Raw genomic sequence first — 21,375 nt, 5'->3', positions numbered from 1 at the left:
CTCAAGTGATGCCTGGGTGGACCAGGCAGCCGAGGTGGAAGCACTCCTGGTTGAGTGCGCCGTGATGCATTGTGGTATGGGCACATCCGCATGGCGGTAGGCTAGCACGATAGTGGCCCTGATCCACCAACCCAAAGTGGGCCCCGCCACGCGGGAACCGATGTTCGTGGGCTGGAAGGCGACGAAAAGAGCTTCCGTCTTGCGGATAGGGACAGTCCGGGCGATATAGATTTTCAGAGCCCTGCGGATGTCCAAGGTGTGCCAGGAGCATTCCAAGCGATGCGACGGACAAGGGCAGAAATTTGGAAGAACGAGCTCTTGGGCATGGTGGAAGGTAGAGTTCACCTTGGTCAAAAATGCGGGGTCGAGGCACAGAACGACTCTGTCGTTATGAAAAATACACAGATCTGCTTGGATGGATAGTGCCGCCAGCTCAGAGATGCGGCGGGCTGACGTGATTGCCACCAGGAAGGATACCTTCAAGGAGAGAAAGAGAAGTGAAACCTGGCGAAGAGGCTCGAATGGAGGAGACATGAGGGCATTGAGGACCCTGTTGAGGTTCCAGGTGGGAAAGTGATGAATGACCAGGGGACGTAGGTTAGCCGCCCCCCGGAGGAAGTTCCGGATGATGGGATGCCGTGAGAGGGTTTCCGTTGATCCACATGCCAGAACCGAAGCGATGGCGGCTACCTGGCAGCGAAGGGTGTTTGGTGCCAGGCCCTTCTCGAACCCCTCCTGGAGAAAGGTTAACACGTGAGTGATGGTGGCTGAGGTTGGAGACACCGAGTTCTTGGAACACAAGGAGAAGGAGCGCCATGTGGCCTCATAGATACGAGTCATGGAAGGGCGGCGAGCGGCCTGAATGGTGGAGATGACCTGTGGTGGTAACCTGGCCTCAGTCAAGATGAGCCACTCAACCGCCAGACGGTTAAGGGAAGCCAGGTGGGGTCCGGATGGAGAAGAGCCCCGAGACAGGTGCAGCATGGACTCTGGAATACGCCAAGGAGGCGCTACTGACAGAGACACTAAGTCTGCATACCATGGCCGTCTGGGCCAATGTGGAGCAAGGAGAATGAGCTCTGCCCTCTCATCGAGCTATTTCCGTATCACCCTGGGGATCACAGGGATGGGAGGGAATGCGTACAGCAGGCCGGGCGGCCACCAGCTGCGGAAGGCGTTCGTAGCCTCAGCCCCGGGTTCCGGGTACCTGGTGAAATAACATGGAACCTGATGGTTTGTCCGGGACGCGGAAAGGTCCAGTAAGGGAGTCCCAAATCTGGCCACTATGTTCCGAAAAAGGGAGGGGGGATGCTCCACTCCCCTTGGTCCACAAGGTTCCGGCTGAGGGCGTCCGCCTGGACATTCACAGAACCTGAAATGTAGTCCGCCTTGATGGAGGTTAGGTGTATTTCGGCCCAGAGACCCAGTAGGCGGGCCTTGTCCATCAGGGACCTCGAGCGGGTGCCCCCCAACTTGTTGATGTGGGCCTTGGCGGTCGTGTTGTCCGTGAGGACCAGGACGTCCTTCCCCTCCACTAGGTCCTGGAATTGAATGAGTGCAAGTTGAATGCCCACAATTCCAACAAGTTGATGTTGAGGAGAGACTCCTGGGCTGACCACTGACCTTGGGCCATGTGATGGAGGAGATGGGCACCCCACCCCGTAAGACTGGCATCTGTGGTGAGCTGGATCCGCACAGGTTCCCTGTAACAGGTGCCTCAAGAAATGGCGCTCAAAATCCACCAGTGTAATGAACTCAGAACTGGGTCCGGGAGTTGCAGATGGACAAGAGAAGTGTCCCGTTGGGCCTTTTGGAATGGCAGTAGGAGCCACTGAAGTTCCCTGCTATGTAAGCGAGACCACGGTGTGATGCCAAAAGTAGACACCATTTTGCCCAAGAGACGGGAAAGAATTAAAACAGTAGCTGAACCAGTGGTAAGGCACTTGAGAACTAAGGAACGAAGGCTGTCTTGACGGTCAGGAGACAGGAGAACCATGGACAATTCAGTGTCAATGAGAGCCCCCAAGTGAAGAATGCGGGTGGATGGTGAGAGGTGACTCTTAGGCCAATTAATAGAAAAGCCGTGGGCCTGCAGAGAGGCCAGGACAGTAGAGAGGTCCCTATGGGCCTCTAGGGGGGAGGAAGAAAGAACTAAAATGTCATCTAAATAAAACTGGAGTCGGACGGGTTGAGAACAAATGTGGCCAATAAGGACGGCCATAATTTTCGTAAATACCCTAGGTGCCGAGGAAAGCCCAAAGGGAAGGGCCTTATATTGGTAGTGTTTACCCATAAAACAAAAATGCAGGAATTGGCGGTGGGCGGGTAATATGGGCACATGGAGGTAAGCCTCCGTTAAATCAACAGATGAAAGAAAATCCCCAGGTTGTACGGATTCAAGAATAGAGGAAAGGGATTGCATCTTGAACTGGCGATATATTATGTGCCGATTCAATGATTTAAGATCTAAAATGGCCCTCCAACCGCCTGAAGACTTCTTGACAATGAATAGATGGGAGTAAAACCCCTGACCCTGCTGGTGAAGGGGGACCTGCTGAATAGCTTCAATTTGGAGTAGGTGGTCTATGGCGGCTGAAACGAGGTCATGTTTGGACCTGTCCTGGGAAACAGGACAGGCAAGAAACCGTGAAGGAGGTAGGGAATGAAACTCTAAGGATAGCCCAGAGGAAATGATGCTAAGCACCCAGGAGTCATTAGTGGAAGTTTCCCATTGAGTAGAAAAAAGAGACAGACGTTCACCAATGGGAGGGGAGGAGGAGTGATTATCTGGGTCTCCTAGAGAGGTGCCCCCACCCCCCGCGAGATGAACGTCGAGGTGGGAGCCTAGACCCCTGTCTGACCTGAAAGTCCTGCTGAGATCTGGAAGCAAAGGACCGTTGAAATCGAGGTTGGAATGATGAAGAGTTGGAGGCCCGAAAGGACTGGTACCTAGAGTGAGTAGAATAACGAGATTCCCCTCGTCGGGAAGCAGGGGGAAGGATCTTACATCTGTCCCTTGTTTCAATGAGGAGTGGATCCAAAGAGGAACCGAAAAGATTCCCGGCTAAGTAAGGAGAAGAAGCAAGTTGCCATTTACTGCGCATGTCCACCTGCCAATTGCGGAGCCACAAGAGGCAGTGAGAGGTCACGGTAGAAAGTAGAGCTCTAGCAGAAAATCTGGTGGCGTTGAGTGTTGCATCGGCTGAGTATTCGAGAGCCGTCGAAATCTTATTCATGTCTTGGTGAGACCTGGAATCAGAGAGAGGAAGACAGGCCTGGAGCTGTTTAAGCCAGAGCAAGGCCGCCCTGTTGAAAAAGGAAGCTGAAGTCGACGCCCGTATGGACCAGGCGGTAGCAAGGTGACCCTTGAGAAGTGTCTTCTCAGCTCACTTGTCTTCTGGCCGGAGAGAGTCTTCGCTGGACCGGTGAGATGTGAAGTATTGGTGAGGGCTACAATGGGAGGATCCACTGCGGGCGGTTGGAGAAGGTCCGCTAGAGGAGCCGCCAAGTTGTAGAGCCGCTTGTCTAATCCGTTAGGACTAGGAGCAGCTCCAGGAAGAGCCCATTGTCGCTGGAGAACATCTGTAAACAGCTTCGGAGCCGGGATGGTCTCTGGATCAATGATGGGTTCCACAAACATGGCCGTTGCAGGGTCGCTAAGAGAGGAAGTCCCAGCTGCAGAAGGTGGGTCTCCCAAGCGAGTAGTGGCAATCACTTTAAACAGGAGGGAACGGAAGACCTGAGGTCTGAACAGGCCAATGAACGAGGGTTGATCTGAACTTAATCCCTCATCATCCGACCAGGCCTGTTCCTGGAAGTCATCAGCCTCAGAGACTGAAGCCTGGTCCGCTGAGGACTGAGATTCGATGCGGTCATGTTCGGAAAGAGAGTCCTCCAGATCCCAGGACTGGGTCTGTTGAAGGGCACATGGGGCTGCCGATACCGGGCTCTGATGAAGGCACTTAGCCAGGCTTTGTCTTATTGCCCTGGATATAATGGCCTCTAAAGAATCAGCCATGGTGGCCAGAGTTGGGGCCTGAGCCGGTGGTGGGTTAGCTTGATGTGGTGCCGTATCGTGGCCCTGCAACAGGCAATGACGAGCCTGGGATAATTATCTACCAGCCGGTAGATACGAGCCGATCCCGGCTGCTTTTGATGAAGGAGAACAGTGTAGTCACAGAGGGAAACTCGGAGGCTGGAAGACACGTCTTGTCAGTGTAGACCGAGTCGAATAACTAGAGAGGCTCAGGAGGGCGGAGCTTATTTGATGGACAGACTCGGTCATACGCATAGACGGAGCGTCTCCCCAGCCTGACTGCCGTTTCCCTCCAATCAGGAGAATAGTGAGTTTCTTATGTAGTGATTTTGAAAGTATCTGTGAATTTTAGTCTTCTTATACCATAAGGTGTGCCATCCCAGTAGAAGATATTGTCAAGGCTGGATTGAAGAACAGGTGGGACAATCAATTATGCTGTAGTGGAATTCAAACATGGACCCTAAGCAAAGGTCATGCAAAAGATACAAAGGCCACATAAACACAGCAAGGAGAAAGGGGTGATGTGCATCAGTCTTGTGCTAAACGCCCTGTTAAGACTCCTCTGAATTTTGACTCAGCTGAAATCTGGAACCACCAAATGCCTTGGTTTTTAGTTTCCTGAATTGTGACCCAGTTGGAATAGCTGCCTTCACAGTGTTTGTTCTGTACACAAATACATATATTTTTCATGGACAAAATTATTTTACTGAACTTCAATACAATAATTCTTTATTTAGCAAAAGTTCATTCTGCAGCACTTTTGTGCAATTACAAAAGAACGTTCTAGTAGTTACTGCTTACCTATATCCGCAACAATCTCTCATCCTTATGGATAAACGGTCTCCAAAACCTATGGAGTAGTGTAATGATCCATCAGAACTGCCTGCCAGATCAGCTATATCCAAATCAAAAGGTGACAAGGTATTTTATCATTATGCTTTATATCCACAGGACCTTAAAGAGGAAACTGTCTCTCTGAAAAAGCAACTTATTTATAGCATTTTTTTTATCCTGCTCTTCAGGCAGAAGTACTCTCAGAGAAGCTTATATAAAAATCAATGAAAAAAACTTTCTACCAAAAAATTCCTACCAACGGGGATATTATTTTAAGAAACATGACACAAAAAAGAAAAGAGATGAGGGAGAAGGAGAAAAATAACAAATCCAGGTTACAAAGGGAAATGTTAGTTCTTAAATAATACCAGCTGCTTATAGTTCAGGGAGAGGCCAAGCCTGAGGGAGGTGCTATATCTGCAAGACTGAAGAAATCTTCCCCTTCCCAAGTGATTTCTCTCCCTCTGAAACTAAAGCTGTTACAGCTGCTATGTACTGTAGCAAGTGGATGTTGTTTCGATTTTGACAATAAACCACTAATATTCACAACGCATGGTGGTTTTCCTGTCAGGATTTGCAACATTAACAGTTTAACATTACTCGTAATGTAGCTTACGAGTACAACACTTCCTTGGATTAATCCTCCTGATTGTTTTACTTAGCTGAAAATACAAATCTGTAAACTCTAGGAACAAAAGTGAAGGAGTACAGTGAAATGGGACTAAGATTAAATATTTAAAAAGATGGAACTCATGACAACAAATACGCCAATTAGTTTTAGAATTGAGAAGGAAGATACTGAAGTGGGAGATAGTTTCTGCCTTTTACAATAAACTATCAACAATAAAAGAATCAGCAGTCAAGAAATAAGCCACAAATTAGCACTTGGTAGAGCAGCAAAGTTGGTCTTGAAAAATATATTCAGATACCACAAATAATATATTCAGATACCATACCTACAAAAATCAGAATCATGCAGGGAATGGTTTTCCCTATGACATTCTATGAAAGCAAAAGATGGACCCTGATGTAGCAGGATAGAAAGAGTATTAAAACTTTTAAATGTATATAAAAATGTATGGAGGAAGCAGATCTGGAGCTTTTCCAGTCAAGATTCAGACAGGTTTATAATACCCAACATTGGTTATGTTTATGGATGATCTCTAGATAGATATGGTGCATCCATCCTTGCCCTTCTAGATCTCTCGGATACCTATTTGATGACCTGGTATTTAACCCTGGGAGCTGCTTTTGAAGAATACTCAGAAGCTTCAACTGGTGTAGAAGGTGGTCTTGCACAACCTTGGAGGCTCTGACGTTTCCCCATATAACACTAACGCTGTGTGAGATACAGTAGCTCAGAGCATGCTTCTCGGTAGAGTTCCAGATTCTGGTTAATACTCTGAAAGGCCTACATGGTATGAACCTGGCTATTTTCAAGTCTGTTTCTCTGGATGTGTCTGCACATTCCTTCAAATCTAACAGAGAAGATACCCACCAGGTCCCTTCTCTTCAATAGTGTGATCTTGAGATAGGCTTCTCAGCATGTAGATTTGTTGAAATTATCATTGTTTACATGAGAAATTGCACAGATGCTTTTTCCACAAAAATGAAGAGATATGAAGATTTCTAACATTCTCAATGGCAATGTACACATATAAACCTATTTATTTTTTATACAGATAACAAACTTCATGTTGTAATCTAATTCAATTTTACTTGGGGCCTTAAGAGTTGCTGGACAGCATACAAATTTAATAAATAATTCATTCACAGGTTTATTCCTATTCTGAGCTAAAGATTATCGAATTCTGATGTCACTATATTTTCTAGATTTTAAATTTTTGACCATATCAAATATATAAAACTGATTCAAAATTGATACAAAAACACAACTAGATACAAAGAAAACAATAGAACATGTATATTTTCTAGACATGAATAAAATGATGCCTAAAGCTTTTGCCAGTTTTCATACATGATTTTCAAGTATAGTGAGCATTTAATCTCACATAAGAGAACAAGATTTAAAGATCACAGTAATTTTTGTTTTAACTATACAAATAATTGGTATAGTTTTCTTAGTAGCAACTGTTCTGGAAAAAAATTGTGTTCTCATTCACCAAGGATTATCACTGCAACTTTTTCAAAGCTGTGACAATTTCTGTTCTTACATTCTAAGTTTCTAATCTTAGAAAGTTTCTTTGCAACTAGCTGATTCAAAACAAGAATTATATTAAATTACGTATGTCCAAGCTTCAACCTATTTTCATTGTAACATATTCTAAATGCACGTTATTGATATATACATATTAACATTTTCTAAAATCTGATTCATAACCAGATAATGTAGATAGAAATGGAATTTGAAAGCTTACTGTATTATTTTGGAACATTTCCTAGCCATAGAGACTGAATCATATGTTTGTGCAGTTGTAGAATATTGTCCCAGAACAGCTTGAGCATAAATCCTTGGTTTCTGCTTTCATATCATTTGCAATATGAAATATTCCAATGTTCATTATTCAGAAAAATATTTTTTTCATAAGAACAGCTAAATAAGCCCTAAGGTGCTCCATCTCAAAGTACAGCTGAGAAGATAATGTCGTAAAGCTATTGCTGCTGGGACTGAAGAAAAGAAAGCTACTATTTTCACTAAGGAAGAACATATTTTCCATGTCCCACAAAGCTAAACATTGACCTAGGCTCAATCCATGACCTTTGCCATTATTTTTGTATGTAAGATTTGGTTCCTTGCACTCTCTTCACAGCTGGTTATGTCAGGAATGAGAGAAGTGAAACAATTATCATACAGACTGTAAATAATTACTGCTGCATTAATTTACAAGAAAAGAAATGTAATTCCATTCTTGGAATACCAAACAGTATATTGTATTCTTTCCTGAAACAAAGTTTAGTGCTTCAAATGCCAAACACTATTTAAAAGTGAGTTCTCTTGTGCTCAACAGAGTATTCCAAGTTAAGGAAGGATTGAATATTAAAAAGAATCAGTGTAGACATTTTAAATTTTGAGTTGTAGAAGCAAATTTATATTTGCCCTCCCTCCAAACAGGATACATATTTAAAATGTTATGTACTATACTGGCATCCAGTTTTCAAATATCCATTTTTCCTTTTTTTATATATAATACCGTGTTTTAACAGCCTTCCTATTGTTTTCATGATTTTGAGTAGAAATTTATTGTTTATATCCCTTTCCCTTGGGACAAGCAAAAATAAAAAAATAGAAACTGCGGTGGAATGTAGTCTGGATTCCCAGGAGGGAGGGGCTGCATTCCAGAGGGCCAAGAGAAAGCAAAGCTTAGATAGTCTGGTTGGGAGAAAGAGAGTTAAGATAGTTCTTCTCTAGAAGTCTCAGAGTGTATCTTTAATGATGTAGTAGTTGCGTTTATTTCGCAAAGTTTCTGTCTATAGGTGAGGAATAATAAAAGGAAGCTCCTTAGAAATAACTCTGCATGTCTTTGTTTTTTGAAGCCTGAGCAAACCACAAATAGTAACCAATATCAGTATTTCATGACGACATGTATAGTCACATTACTAGGCACAATTAACAACTTACCTCATATTCTGAACCAAGAAAAGCTTTTAGATGTTTTAAGGAGACTCTTTTACAGACTGAGTTATAGTATTCTAACCATGATAAAAACCATATTCGTAAAGAAATTAGTAGTAATAAAAGATAAGGAGGAAACCAAGAAAAAAGCATGTAAGAAAATTAAGATAGAATAAATAGTAACATTGTGAGCTTTTCAATTTCTTTCCAAGTATAAAAGAAAGCATGGCAAAGGTTACATCCTGACTCCTAACAGCTAGAGTAGCATTTGTAAGAGATAGTCAGTCATCTAACATTGAGCCTTGTTTATCATTAATATATCCCTTTTCATCATAGATAGGGCAATAGGATAATGTCTTCCACATAGAGATACCACCAGGCAGAGGAAATTCCAGTGAATGTTTACAAAATCTCCCTTCAAAGTATGTGGTGGCAGATGGTCGGACAGTAAACAAAGGTAAAATCCTCCTTCAAAGAAATGCTGGATATGGTGACCCAATACTAGGAGGGGCTTCTATTTTTCTTATAATGGTATCAAGATGAAAACTTTGAAATTGTACCATCATCTCTACAGGTATTCCATTCCAAAAAGTTTATCTCTGATGTACAGCTTTAAAACTAAACTCTCCTAAAGGGGGGCAGGGAGCCTTTGAAATCTAAATCAGTACCAGGGCACAGACTAAACAATTTACTGATATCCAACTAGGATTCCATCCAGAGCATAGAATGCATCTCTTTCTGAAAATTACAAATATTTCCCTTATTGAAAATTGGTCTTTGTTCAATTAGCTTGCAGTAAGAATTACCCTTGATTTAGATGAAGATCCAGAAGTTCTCACATGTAGATTTTCCTTCATATTATTACTGGGTGTTTTTTTCTTGAACAATGTTTTCTCACTTTGTACAAACTACTATATTTTAGTTTGTTATGGGATTATTAATATTCATGAACAGCTGTGAAGGAAATCAAAGGGAATCAGCTGATAGTTAAAGGGAAAAATGGCTAAATAAATAGCTTTCCTGGACAGGGTTGTAGTTTACTGCACGTGAAGAAACTGGTACAAACCTTAGAAACCAAAATAGTTATAAAAAGTCCTAAACAGCTTGAGGTCAGGATACCTGAAAAAAACCTTTCCCCATATAAATCTGGAATACCACCTCCTTAAAAATAAACTATACGTTGACTGTTCTACAATCTAAACATATGCCAAAATAATTTTATTTACCTTGGCATCTACCTGAAATCCTTGCATGATGCAATTGAACTAATTATCACTACTGTTGTGTCTGCTTTTTAATGTTTTCATATTATTTTATTTATATTCATGTGTAATTCTAATTCAATATTCCTCTCAATATTGAATGACCAGTAATGTAAAATTTACATTAAAATATACTAGACAACCCATGCCCCACTGAATCATTTCAGAGATATTTCCTTACCTAAATGACCAAAGAAAGGCAAAAAAGCAGTGGGAGTAACTTCCAACTTCCTGCCAGCTTCCCCATTGAATTTCATTTGCATGGAGCATCAGAAATCTTCCTTCCTTCCTTCCTTCTTCCTTCCTTCCTTCCCTCCCTCCCTCGTGAAAAGCTTGCAAGGAAAAAAAAATCAGTGGGGAAGCCAGCAGGAAGAGCAAGTTCAAAGCTAGCAGGCAGGTAAATGACTACTACTGAGTGGGGGAGCAGCGAGATGGTATACATAAGGAAGGATACATATGGCTCTGTGAGAGATGTCACACAGGTCAGGTAGGATGGATGGAGGTGCATGAAAGGTGCCTTGCAGGTTGGGGACAGATGGGCCACAAATGTCAGGAAGGTTGCCTAGGGATACCTGAGAGTGTGTAAGAGGTTTTGTAAGAGTCAAGGATAGTGCACAGGAGAGCAATTTGCATCAGAGAGGAGACACAGCGGGGCAGGCAGCATGGATCAGAAAGAGCATACAAGGGTGTGTGAGAGGTGACATGCAGATCAGAAAGGGTATGTGTGCAGGGGTGCACTAGAGATGCCATGCAGGTCAGGGAGAATACACAGGGGTAATGCAGGTCAGGAAAGGTGCATGTGAGTGTTCAAGAGGTATCATACTATCAAGGAAGGGATTGAGAGGTAGCATGGGCTAGGAAGATAAACAATGTTACCTCCCTCCCTCTTCCTCTTTTCCTTCCCAGAAGATAGGTAAGCAACTGGAGTTGAGCAGGGGAGGAAAAAAGGAATTTTGTGAGTTGTTGGGAAACATCACAGAAAATTAAAATTGACCATGTATTGCAGCAGGCAAAGAGCATTGAAGCCACAACTTTCCCAAATTTAATTTCCTCAGGAGGAATGAATCCCAACATTCTATAAGTCAGCCTATTTGAGATATGTTTGCTGACAAAGTTTTGCCTTATGATGCACTGCTTCTCCCAGTTTAAGATTATGGACCTGATAGTTTTAGGTAGTACTACATACAGTAATGTCCATGCATTGTTATTATTGTTCATCTACCCAAATCTCAAAAATGTTTTTCAAAGATTCAGGTCAAAGCAAGCTTCAAAGTATTCATCATATGAAAACCTAATTATAGTGTAATTTAGTTTTAATAAATATTATCTAAATCAGAAAATTATCTACCAAGTTTAATTACTTCAATGGAACATTAACTATAAACACTGTTCTTCCTAAAAATCAAGCAAAAATTGATTCTTCAAAATCTTGGCCTGTGTTTTATTATCTAGTTTCTAAAACAAAACAAAAAAATGATTTAAATACTTTGATAGCAATGTAATTGCATACCATTCAGATCAAATACCAGATCATAAGACCAATTGTCCCCAAAATAGAACACATTCTCTCATATACAAGAAGTATTCAAGGTTAAAAATTTATTTAGTTCTGACTCCAGGTTCTCTTCACTTAACTCCCAAATTTATTCTACAATGGAAAGGTATTCTAAATAGAACACACAACAGATTAATTATGGAGTAACTGCAATTTCTTTAGTATGCCAAAGACTGTTTACACTGACTGGACAACAATTCCAGAAGGCACTGAGATGCTGTTGCTTCCAGTTATCCATTCTATGATAAGTACCTCTTTCACCCACAGACATCTCTACTGGGACAGATAATTTTACCAAGCAAACATTTGCATGATGAATATGCTGTTGTCTATAACCATAACAAGAGGCCATAGAATCACAGTTCTATTACATCTTTTGTGACAAAGAAAATAACTAATTTGGATTTGCTGTTTTCTTAGAGCTACACAGATAACTTGGTGAAACCAAATCACTACATGTTTCTCCCAAGTTGTAAAAATTTTATCTGGAATTCTGGGCAAGCCAGTACAAGCTTGACTGTAGGTTTACACTAACCTGCAAAAACACTTATTACTTCCCAGCTTTGGAAAGCATGGAGCTGGAGTGATATATTTCACATACTATGTCTCATAGGAGAAGCCGCTGATTAATATTTATGTTCTTTGATCTTTGGAAATAATTGTAAAACAGGGTAGCAACGGTTAGGAATGTTACGTATAACGGCTAATTGTGTTATAACTTTTCTTGGCTGTGTGTCAGGCAAAGAGCAGCAATCTACTATTGGCTTCTTCCCGATTTAACCCTTCGATACTGCAGTAATTATCATAGATAACTAATGAGATTTCTCTCTACAGTTTCTCTGTATTTTTTTTTTTTATTTTCCAAACAATTTGATTAGCATATCCCACATTTTAAAAAATTATCAGCGAATACCTTATGAGCTCTTACATATTCTTGTATTGTAGAGCATCAATGCAGCTACTATACAGGTATTCCTCGACTTACAGCAGTTCATTTAGTTACCGTTCGAAGTTACTATGACACTGAAAAAAGGGACTTGCGACCGTTTTTCACACTTAAACTGTTGCAACATCCCCATGGTCAGGTGATCAAACACCTGGCAACTGACTAATATCTGTGACAGTTGCAGTGTCTCAGGGTCACATGACCTTTTGCAACCTTCCGACAAGTAAAACCAATGGGCTAGCCAGATTCACTTAATAACTGTCTCACTTGGCAACAGAAATTTTGGGCTCAATCGTGGTCATAACATACTACCTGTATGTTCTAAATTCTATACTGAAAAGCAATTATCTTGCTTTGGCTATTTTATAACCAAAGACTACCAAACACTTCTGGTCTATCATAAAATATGACGGTAAGTTTTGATATGGTGATGACACCTCAAATAAAAGACCTGTTCAAATACAGATCTACTGCCTATTAATGTAATTTCCTTTCTCTCAATTAGAATTCCTAGTGTTGAGAGCTGACTGTGATTTTGGCGAAGAATTCTGTCCTTCCATTTGTTTGTGTTTCCTTGACAATCTTTCAATCTGAAAGTTACAATGAACTTTTATTCCCGATTTCTTTGCATTTTAAACATGACTACTATCGAATAAGCCAAATTGATCAGTAGGAAAAAAAATACTTCATTTTTTACTTGACATTGAATGAGTTTTACTTTTTTCTGTTTAACGTGCATAAAATATATCAAATATTTCATACTGATAAAGACAAAAATGATTTTGTCCTTGAAGCGGAACACTGTTTTAATTTTAAAAATTGTCAGAAAATGTTCATAATGACTATTGTGAGAACTTGCAAATGAAGGTGTATATTAAATATTAAAGTATATTAAAGTATTCAAAGTATAAAGTATAAAATGAAGATTTGTAAATTTCACTCCTAAATTTTAATTCATAAAATATGACAATTTTTGAGAATTATCCATTTATGTATTAAACCAAATTTTAAATGAATTGTAATAATTAAAGGTTAATAATTTTATGATCAATAAGTAATTGATAAATGCTTTTAATTTAATGCAGCTAATATCAAACATCTAATTTTCATCTGGGCTCAAGATTACAGGTAAATTTTATTTACTGATTGTAACAGAATAAAATTGCGTAACTATATAGTTGAATTGCATTAATGAACATAAAATTATGTATGTGGGCATACTCACTGAAAAGGTCCTATTATCCAATGAAAAATGTACTTATTCCAAGAATTCGAGTATCCTAAGAAAATCATCCAATGGCCATTTCAGCTGTTGGGCAAATTTGTAAAATATAGATTTAGAGATCAAAACCTATTGAATGTAAAAACAATTTTAAGAGCCAATTATATTTAAGTAGTGGTCAATTCATGATAATTAGATCCAAGTTACTGTAACTGCTATATAGTGAATTATTTTGTTCACTTCAAGGTAGATACTATGACTCCTTCAAAGTCATATTACTACCCAGTTTCCCAATGTCTTCTTAATGGATAGGGCTTTAAACTAAAATTGGAAGCATATTTAACATTTAAGAAAATTACTTTTACGTTCTTGTTAGGCAAAGCAATCCATGACAATAACTGATGCAAAAGACTCAGCAATTAGTTTCCTTAGAGGCTGGGGCATTTTTGTTTTTTTTAAGCTGGAATTTTATTATTTTGGTTATTATTTGGAGAGCCAGTTTGGTCTAGTGGTTAAGGTACCATGCTAGAAAGCAAAATAATGTAAAAATAATAAAATCAGGATATATATGTATACTATATGTGTATATATGTACATGTACATGTATAATGTATGTATATTATGTTCATATGTATATGTATATAAAATTTGACCATATTTTATACAAAGATGAAACACAATTATCATTCTGAGTAGGATCAAATGAAAAGAAACAAAATAGAATAGAATAGAATTCTTTATTGGACAAGTGTGATTGGACACTCAAAGAATTTGTCTTTGGTGCATATGCTCTCAGTGTACATAAAAAGACAAGACACATTTGTCAAGAATCACAAGGCACAACACCCAGTGTTGTTTTTAGAAGATAAATCGCGTGTGTTACATACATTTTGGATGCCCAACTACAATTTTCTTCTTGCTCTAGTGACTTCCTCATCCATTTCCAAAATTTATTTGTCTGTTTGTTTGTTTGTTTAATTTATATTGCCACCTATTCACCCATGACGACTCAAGGAGGCTTACAGAATATAAAACCTCATTTAAAACAATAAAACTAAAAAAAGAATCAAATAAATTAATATAATACATAAAATCACCCCCACCCCTACAATAACAATTTAATTTATTGTTAAATAAACAAAAGTGAAAATTACACTAATAGTATTCTTTTTGAATGTTTCAACTGCTTATCAAGAAGTAAAGTTTCTAACATAATGTATAGAATAAAAAAGAGCACTAGGATTTCAAATCTCTAGAACGGCATTATAAAATTTATGCAAACCATCAAGAAAAAGCAAATTCTGGCACCTTAATATGATTCAACTGAGATCTAACTTTGATCCATGATATGGTGCTCTAAAATGTCCTAGTGGATTTATTCAATCCTTCCTTAACTTTTGCTTTTCACTCAATTATGATTTACTGAAATATTAAGCTTAGCACTAGCTACAACTTCTCATGTTTTCAAATGACACTTCATATAGCCATTTTAAATATGGATAGCAAAAGCTACACTTAACCTTCATCTAAAAAAGAAGGGAAGCTTCCTGAAGAAACTATAATCTGATATCAAAACATTTCTATTCCTATAGGCAGAATTCAACTTAAACATTTTGCATATACACAATTCTGATGTATAGCTTTATCTTACCACATTGATTCCCACATTCTTTATTTCTTGCTGTTGCTTTCTAATGTTGAATTTTAAATTATAAGTTCCTCAATCAAGCCTGTATTTTTACTGATTCTGTAAACATATTCTATAGTACAGCAGCATTTAAAGCCATCAGATTGTTAAATATAACTTCAAAAGATCTAAGGGTACACAATAAAATGTTGACTTTAAGAATTTAAGTAAGCAACATGAAAAACTTCAAAAATGCTGTACACTAACCTCAGTGTCTGATGGCATTCACCATGCACCTTGCTCTATTATTCTGAAAATCATGCAAACCAGGATAAATTTAACATTGTGTATTAAAATAGCACACCTATAGTCAACTATCACAAAGATAAATTCCCTTCACTGAAATTTGCATTGGGTAATAAGAGTTTAATGTGCTGACATCACAATGTTCTTTTATGACATTCATATCTTTTTGCTCTTTCAGGATTCACCAAATATTCAGTAGTCAGAACTAGGTCTATTAAACAATTCAAGATACGGTAATACAAACCGTACCACTAACTAAAAAGTTAATTGTCATAAAATTCTTATTATGGCATACATTTTCAGACTATAGCACAGTTGCATTAGATGAGTGAATTGTCTATCTTAGAGTATAATTTTTCTTTGATTAGGAGCCACAGGGCGACAGACAGAGCAGGATCAGCAATATAATTGCAACTTTAGAGGAGGATAGTAACTTTCTGTTGGGTCAGGTTGCTGGTCTTACTCAGAATTTAAGACTAAACTCCACAAAATCAGACATAAGGATTAATTCCAATTCAATACTTTTCACATATATATGTTAAAATAGAAGACATTATTATCAAATCTACATAAATCATAGACCTAGGTATATTAAATCATTAGATATTTAATCCTGATTAACTGTATAATCCATAATTAGTTGAGTTTATTACATGTTATACCTCGTTTGGCTTACAGTATTATATGAATCAAGATCAAATATTTCAGATTATAATTTTTCCTAATCATTCTAACTATTTGTCCTCAATTGTTCCCTTTATCTGACATGCTTTTTCTTTTTTTCTTTCTTTTCCTGTCCATGAGTTCTCTTTTATTCTACATGAGTATCTGGGATCTTATAAAAGTTTTGGGTCACAGCCAGTGGTGAAATCTAAAATTTGTTACTACCGGTTCTGTGGGCATGGCTAGGGGGTGGAGGGGCGGGGGGGGGGTAATGTGACGGTGGGCGTGGCCTTTTTTTTTTTAACTTTTAAAACCATTTTTTCTACAACCTCTTCAACGAAGAGGTTGTTAAAAAATGCTTTCAAAAGGCTCTGACGATCCCAGCTGAGTTGCCTGATCGGCAGAGGCTTTTTTTCTTTTAAAAGCCTCTGCCGATCAGGCAACTCAGCTGGGATCGTCAGAGGCTTTTTTTTTTTTACTTTTAAAAGCATTTTTTCGGCCGAAGAGGTTGTAGAAAATTTTTTAAATTTTTTTTTCAAAAAGCCTCTGATGATTGCACAGCTCAGCTGGGCGGGGGGGGGGGCAGGGATTTTTTCTACTGGTTCTCCGAACCACCCGCCTCCATCGCTACTGGATCGGCCAATCCGGACCGAACCAGGAGCATTTCAACCCTGGTCACAGCTCCCCAAATGATGCTGAAAGTTACAATCTAACAGAAACATACTTACAAGTTCATATCCGTCATGAAGTTTTGATTATAAGCAGCAGCAGCAATGGTCTTTCCATTGTTAAAATTGAACACGGAGAAAGAAGGAGAGAAAAAGTTGACAGATACCTTTAAATTATGAATCTGGAGATTATTATAATCACTATGAGTACAATGGATTACAAGGAGAACCACTGAGTCAATCCTGGAACAAATAAAGACCGGTTCTTCTTTTGTAGGGATGTTCAACAAGCAGGAACATATTCTGGATTTGTGATGCAAGCAAATGATGGACTAGAAAATTTGGCAAAGATTAGCAAGGTTCAACTAATTGACTAATAGAGTATGCTGGAAAATAGAATCACATCAAATAGGACAATTACAAACATAAAGGAAAAATATTGATTTAAATGTAGATACTTACAATCCACCAAGTTTTTACAATAATCAAGATATAAATATTCGTTTGTACCAATAATCCAAGATCTTTGGTGATGCAATTCAAGTAGCAATTGTACTGCAAACGTATGGCTGCTTAAAAATATTTGTTTCACATGACAGAGCCAAAATCTCCTGTCCCCTTTTATAGCACAATCGCTCCACTTCCATGATCTGTCTAGATGTTTCTGTAACGTCTTATATGTCCATAGAGGAAATTATTTGGCCCTAATTGGCACAACTGTTGGCAGACATATAAACATCCCAACTAAAAGTCGACTTGTTTCTGTTCAGATTCAGAGGTAGAACCTGTCTCACAAATACTATTAAAATGTCCATGGTACACACCCAAATGACAATCAAGTTTAATACTTCCAATTGTTAACAACTCTAGTTGCCATTGTGACCAGGAGGCTGTTTATCTTTCTTCTGAGTGACTACTCTTCAGGAACTTCTAAGAAACTTAGAAACTTCCAAGAAGATTGCAAAATTTTTAGCAACAAGCTATAGATGTTGGAAACTGTCTAGTTCTTCCTTCATGCTATTAACTGTTAGCTGTTAATTGCTTTACGATTTTCTTGCAATTTAAAATTTTCCTTTTATAGTTATTTTGTTCCATACTGGTCTTTTACTGTGTTTGGTTTTGGACCATAAATAAATGTTGCACTGAGATATTAAGATGTTTTAATATCTTACAATAATATTAAGAGTTATACAAAAATATTAAGCAAAATCATCAATCTGAAATCTAACAGTAGTTTTATCCATATTTATTTCTAAACAGTTCCCAATGAATAAAATTAAATTTCTGCACACACATAAACATAGCTAAGTCATCAAGATTTTCAAGAATGAAGAACTGCTAACTATTGGGTAAAATTGATGCTTTTTTTGTAATGGGAAAATATATCCTTATAAATTAAAATATATTTAATTTAAATTAAAGAACATTAATTGAAAAGTGACTGCATTTTATAAGGCATAACATAAGAATATCAAAATACATATGGCCTAATTATATTAATAATTTCAACCTGTAATTAAGGACCATTGGTAGTCTGCAATGATCCAAGAGGCGGGGGGGGGGGGATAATATAATATAGAAGGTAATACGATCTGTAGGCCGTAATATATTTATGCTAAATTCTTGCTTTTTTTTCCCTACGCTCGTTAAAAATGGTTTCTTGTAAGTAACATTTGTAATGAATCCCATTTAATGTTTAATACTAATGACTATTATCCTTCTGAACTAATTCTACAGCGTTTTGTGATACTGAATTCTCCCAGGACAAAAAAACCCTAAATCTATGAAGAATGAAAATATCTGCATACTTTCCCTCCATGCATGGCAACCACTGAAACTAAAAATATAATAGTCCCAATTTGTGTTCTTTTAACTAAGCAAAGATCATCAACCAACCTAGCAAGCTTTCTTCACTTGGAACAAAGTTTAAGAGGGTGATAATCAAGAATTTAAATAACCTATGATTTCTTCATATCTACCAATGTTGTGAGAAATAAGCAGAGAGTTAGTGGTCCTCAGGTCAAGGCTGGCATCATTCTAACACCAGCTGCTCAGCTTCATGAGCTTCAAGCACATAATAAAAATCTATTAAGTTATAATAAGAATGGGAAGAAAAAGCTACAGTTTGACCTTCTTTGTGTATAAGAATATGGAAGCATAAGACACTTATCCATACAGGAAATGGGCAATCAATTGTTTAGTTTGGCTTTATGCTTGTTTGCAACAAAGCTAATTATCAAACCAAGCTATGTCTGAAAGACTTCAAATGAGTCTCAATCAGGAGCCTAATTCAGGCAAGTAAAATCAGGAGGTCTATAAATTATTGCCAAGTCCCTTGTCTGGGGAGGCTGCCATAGTACTAGAAGCTGCATCTATCAAGTGTAAGAATTGTAGCAATGGAAAGTACATTGAGTAAAATAAAATGCATATTTCTGTGAAAAGAAATAATCACAGGATATATTTTAAATGTAAATGACTATACCCTTGTTTTTCATTAAGAAAAAAAATATGAAAATATGCTATTCTGTAGATTCAAACTCTGTATACCACAATTAGCCAAAATTGTTTTGAGAGCCCATTCTGAGTTCCAATGTCATTATAATTGTTCATAATTCAAATTATGCAGCACCACATCAGTGAATTTGATTCAGATTTAAGTATAAGCGAAGACACTAACCATTCTATATTCTATAATCTTTATTTGACAGGCAATTAGGTGCTTGTTTACAAAAAAGCAACCTGAAAAACAATTTATAAAATTTAGTGAGATAGGTTTTAATATTTTAAAGAGAAAACCATATGCCCAAGATATAGAAAGATTTTTCCATAAAAGGGATCATGCAAGTAGATTCATGTGCTGTATAACTTGGGTTTTCAAGCAGGGTGGATTTGATTTAAATCAAGTTGATTTAAATCACAATTTAAATCATGATTTAAATCACTAGTAAAAAGGCTTGATTTAAATCAATTCGATTTAAGTCATAATTTTTAAAGAGCAGCTGACATCTCTTTTCTGGCAGTGGCTCCTCCTCTGACCCGCTGTTGATTCACCAACAGTCCCAATATTGCAGAATATACAGCCTCATGCTACATAACTAAGGTCCATTTCATGCTGATTAAACTAAATTATTAATGTATCTTAAATAGAAAACTATCTTTAGATAGATTTTTACTCCCAAAGCATTTTATTAAAATAAATTTGATAAAAATAAAAAAAATCCGATTTAAATAAAAAAAATCCGATTTAAATAAAAAAAAATCCGATTTAAATAAAAAAAATCTGATTTTTTTGATTTTCTTAAAAAAATTTAAAAAAATCTGATTTTTTTGATTTTTTAAAAAAAATCATTGATTTTTATCCACCCTGTTTTCAAGCTAAATAACAATAGACTAACACATAACACACAATATACTAAACCATTAAGTATCATTTACAAATCACAATGGTTGGGTTCACAAGACTCTAAGTTAAAACTAACCAAGTTATATATCAGCTTAGTGCACTGTATGATTCAACCAACTTCTTGCTTAAATAGATTTTGCCAATTCCTGAAAACAAATTAAAGGGATTCCTGTGACTCCATACATGGATTATGAGGTGACTACTGCAATATAAAGTTTAATAAAGAAATTTATCTAGTAATCACAACACAATAAAAATGTCAAAGTTTAAATTCAAGATAAAAAGATTTTTAAAACATTCTAAGATGCACTGATCGTTTTAGTGTTACATATTTTTGAATGTCAGTTATAACGATAGTTAAATAAATAAATAAATAAATAAATAAATAAATAAATAAATAAATAAATAAATAAATAAAGTTTAACAATAGTTAAACCTTTCAACCAATAAATATATACCAGATCCCAAAGCAAACCACAGCTTATCATGGTTCATTAATCCCCCCTTTTTTCTGATCAGTACTCTAAAAAACTTTGCTTTGCCTGCACTCTTTTTTTGAAAATGTCTTTCTTTTGCAAGCATCAACTAATGTAGCCTGTGATGGCCTGGTTGGCTGAAGCCACCTCCATGACAATTTGGATAAGGACAGACTTGTTCTTCCCTCCATCCCCTATGTTTGCAAAACAAAACCATTGCAAGTCCATGGGGAATGAAAATAAAGTGGGAGCAGCAAAGTCTTCAGATACTCATGCAATCTATGTGGATTTCCCAGTGGACTAGTGATTGCTTAACCACAAATTACAATTACTCCTGATTTAGTTGACACACCAAAATAACATATAATGTTATACACTATGGCCGTGATGGCACACAGAGCCATCTCTCTGGGCACGCCAGCCATCGCCCATTGTTCTTTCAAGTTCCGGCACACATATGCGCGCTAGCCAGCTGGTCTTTGCGTGCGTGGGAGCACCAGAAACTGGAAGAGCAGCTTCCTGGCACGCATGCGTGCACTGGTAAGTTGCGTTTCCGGTGTGCGCCAATCAGCTGGTCTTCACGCGCACATGCCTGCCAGAAACTGCAAGACCAGATGACCAATGCGTATGCGTGTGTCAGAAACTGGAAGCTCAGTTTCACAGCGCACACATGCGTGCCGGGGAACTACTTTTCAGGTTTCCGGTGCTCCCACATGTGCAAACACCAGCTGGAAGAGCAACGGGTAATGGCTGCGTGCCTGGAGAGATGGCTCTGTGAGATGGCACTCAATGCCAAAAAGGTT

At 38.0% G+C, this 21,375-nt stretch overlaps 1 protein-coding gene across 5 annotated transcripts in view; it reads right to left on the bottom strand.

Moving 5' to 3' along the window:
• Positions 1-21,375, bottom strand: part of TLK1 (tousled like kinase 1) — a 91,713-nt gene that overhangs the window by 60,964 nt on the left and 9,374 nt on the right. The window contains exons 1-2 of one of the 5 annotated variants that reach the window (XM_070936705.1): positions 15,324-15,410; positions 13,433-13,516 (exon numbers count right to left, since the gene is read on the bottom strand). The exons of 2 other annotated variants lie outside the window; for them this stretch is intronic. The gene's annotated coding sequence lies outside the window, so the exon portion shown is untranslated. Of the gene's footprint in view, positions 1-9,250; positions 9,330-13,432; positions 13,517-15,323; positions 15,411-21,375 lie in introns of those variants that run through there. 2 more of the 5 variants (XM_070936789.1, XM_070936957.1) reach the window with 2 other exon arrangements.

The sequence above is a fragment of the Pituophis catenifer genome, unplaced genomic scaffold, assembly GCF_029215685.1.
Source record: "Pituophis catenifer annectens isolate HBS135680 unplaced genomic scaffold, rPitCat1.0.hap2 SCAF_1, whole genome shotgun sequence".
Classification (NCBI taxonomy): Eukaryota; Metazoa; Chordata; class Lepidosauria; order Squamata; family Colubridae; genus Pituophis; species Pituophis catenifer.
This window is presented reverse-complemented; position numbering and strand designations above follow the sequence as displayed.